Below are 2,995 nucleotides of genomic sequence, written 5' to 3' on the forward strand. Positions count from 1 at the left end.
CCACCATAATCTCTTGCCTCATCTCAGGCTTTGAAGAATGGAGCTGCCCATCTGTGAACTGAGAAATCTACCCCCAACCCCAAAACCCCATGAACCCCCAAATAATCTTCTTTTCTAAAATTGTTCTTGGCAGGTCTTTTAGTCACAGTAGAACAAAGCTCACTGAATGACTAGTATAACTTTTACACTAGATTTTCATAACTCTGCAGAGATATTATTTCTTGCTTTTGAAAGACTTGAAAGCTTGGACTCCCATGGGAAACCACTAACTAAATTCTTAGAAAAGAATCATCCCAGTCCATTAAAATATGTCTGTGTTTACCACTATGATTGCATATGCCTCTGACCTGCTGAAAAAAAAGCCTACAGTGTGTTTCTGATAATAATTGATAACTGCATTCTGCTAAGACTAGGTTTTTCTGTTTTGAGTTTCTAAAATATTTAAGACTTAGAGTTACTTATGATAATTCCAAGAAATGACTTTTTAATTTGCATGTGTCCAACATTTAAAGATTATTAAAAGTATGCTACATTCATATTAATTTTTCTTTGATTTTTCAAGCTATAAAAGAGATGGAAATATTTTAAAACTCTCAAGTCATATATGGAGGACTATCTGATAATAACAATAATGGTTGTTATTAGTATACTGGGCATTATTTGATATTTGATACAATCACACAGATGATAGCTACAAGAAGCAATTGTTGTGATTACCCATATTTTCAAATACTATTTTTTTTTTAAATTTTTTATTGTGGGTTGTTCAAAACATTACAAATTTCTTGACATATCATATTCCACACTTTGATTCAAATGGGTTATGAACTCCCACCTTCACCCCATACCCAGATTGCAGAATCACATCAGTTACACATCCACTGATTTACAAATTGCCATACTCAAATACTATTAATGGTCCAGATGTGTTAGTTGACCCCTCAAGTCCTGAATTTAGTAGCATCAGATTGTTTAGGTAAAGTCACAGTTTGTGACTTCAGATGCTTCTTAGACACATTTGTGCTCTACCAATAAATCATATTCTAGTCATTAACCAGAACAAAGAAGACCCTCACATAATACAAGTGTTTACATGGCTACCCTCTTGGCAGCCATTGCCCAAGAGGATCTTATTTCCACGCTGATACAATTATTTTTTAAGGAGAGAGAGAGAGAGAGAGAGAGAGAGAGAGAGAGAGAGAGAGAGAGAATTTTAATATTTATTTATTTATTTTTAGTTTTCGGCAGACACAACATGTGTGGTGCTGAGGATCGAACCCAGGCCGCACGCATGCCAGGCGAGCGCACTACCGCTTGAGCCACATCCCCAGCCCCCTCGCTGATACAATTTTGTCACTCAAATTCAATCCCATATTTAGAGCTATTACTTTGAACTGAGGACTTTATCAGGTTTGTAGAGAGGAAGAGACATCCTGCTTACATTTGAAAAGTCTAACATGGTGGTGTGACTGTGGAGATGCTATGGGGTCCGGCAGTGTGTGTGTCCATCCAGCTGTGAGTCTGTCCTGGAGGGCAGGGGAGATAGATTTCTGAAGCCTCATGAGGATGTGGGATTGACTTGGGCTCTGCAGGGAGAAAGAATGCCTCAGGATGAACCCACACATTTTGCTGATGACCATAGTGTAGGAAGGATTGATGAGGATGGTGATACTCATGGTAAGAATTTTTCTCTCAGATTCTCACCAAATGCTGCTTCTTCATGAGGATGATAGGAACAGTGAAGCTCCCAGCTTTCCTCACCTGAGCACCATGTTTTTCTGTGAAATCAGCATTGGGATCATAGCCAACACTGCTCTGCTTCTCTCCCACATCCCCACATTTCCTCTCCAGCACAGGCCCAAGACCACTGACCTGACCATTGGTCACTTAGCTCTTGTCCACCTAGTGATGCTGCTGACCGTGGGGTTCATAACTGCAGACATTTTGGGGTCTCAGGGTTTAAGGGATGACATAATATGTAAGTCAGTTATTTACTTGTACAGGCTGATGAGGGGCCTGTCCTTTTGTACCACCTGTCTGCTGAGTGTCCTCCAGGCTGTCACCCTCAGCCCCAGAAGCTGCTGCTTGACAAAGTTCAAGTGTAACTCCTCACCTCAGAGCCTCTGCTGCTTTTCCTTCTTGTGGGTCTTTAATATGCTCATCAGTGGTCGCTTCTTGATCTCTATTGTTGCCACTCCCAATGTCACCACACACAGTCTCATGTTTGTTACTAAGTCCTGCTCTCTTTTGTCTACAAATTACTTGTTCAGGTATATGTATTTCTCCCTTGTGACCTTCCAGGATGTCTTCCTTATAGGACTCATGGCCCTCTCCAGTGGTTACATGGTGACCCTCTTGTGCAGGCATAAGAGGCAGTGCCAGCACCTTCACAATACCAGCCTGTCTCCAAAAGCATCCCCAGAACAGAGGGCCACCAGGACCATCCTGCTGCTCATGGGTCTCTTTATGGTTATGTACTTTTGGGACTTTGCTGTCTCCTCCGCTTCTGCAATGTCATGGAACAATGATCCTGTCCGTTATTGTGGCAGATGCTGGTGGGCAACGGCTATGCCACACTGAGTCCTTTGGTGCTAATGAGCACCAAGAAACAAATGATGAGGTTCTTAACATCCCTGTGGGGTAAGGATGGCAAATGCTTAATTATTCAGTAGTGGCTTTTTTCTTTTAATATAAGTAAATATTTTCACTTTCTGTAAAGTCGCTGAAATTTATGAAGTTCTCATATTTCTTTTATGCATGTATTTTTATATAAGTAGCTGACAAGTGGATCATAGGTTTAAAACACTATCACTCTCTGACAGAAATGCAATCTTCTAATTCTAATCATACCCATAAGAACTGTTCTCACCTAGTAGCAGACTGTAAAGAATAAGCACACCACTGTATTTTCTTGGATGACAATCTTGAAAAAAATGGAAAGACATTAAAACACCATGTCCCCCAAAAAGACATCCCCAAGCCAAGGGAATGATGA

The 2,995-nt window shown here is 40.7% G+C and overlaps 1 pseudogene; it reads left to right on the plus strand.

Moving 5' to 3' along the window:
- Positions 1 to 1,707: 1,707 nt before the first annotated feature.
- On the plus strand, positions 1,708 to 2,672 carry LOC139707409 (vomeronasal type-1 receptor 90-like; annotated as a pseudogene).
- Positions 2,673 to 2,995: the final 323 nt, after the last annotated feature.

The sequence above is a fragment of the Marmota flaviventris genome, chromosome 10 (genome assembly GCF_047511675.1).
Source record: "Marmota flaviventris isolate mMarFla1 chromosome 10, mMarFla1.hap1, whole genome shotgun sequence".
Taxonomy (NCBI): Eukaryota; Metazoa; Chordata; class Mammalia; order Rodentia; family Sciuridae; genus Marmota; species Marmota flaviventris.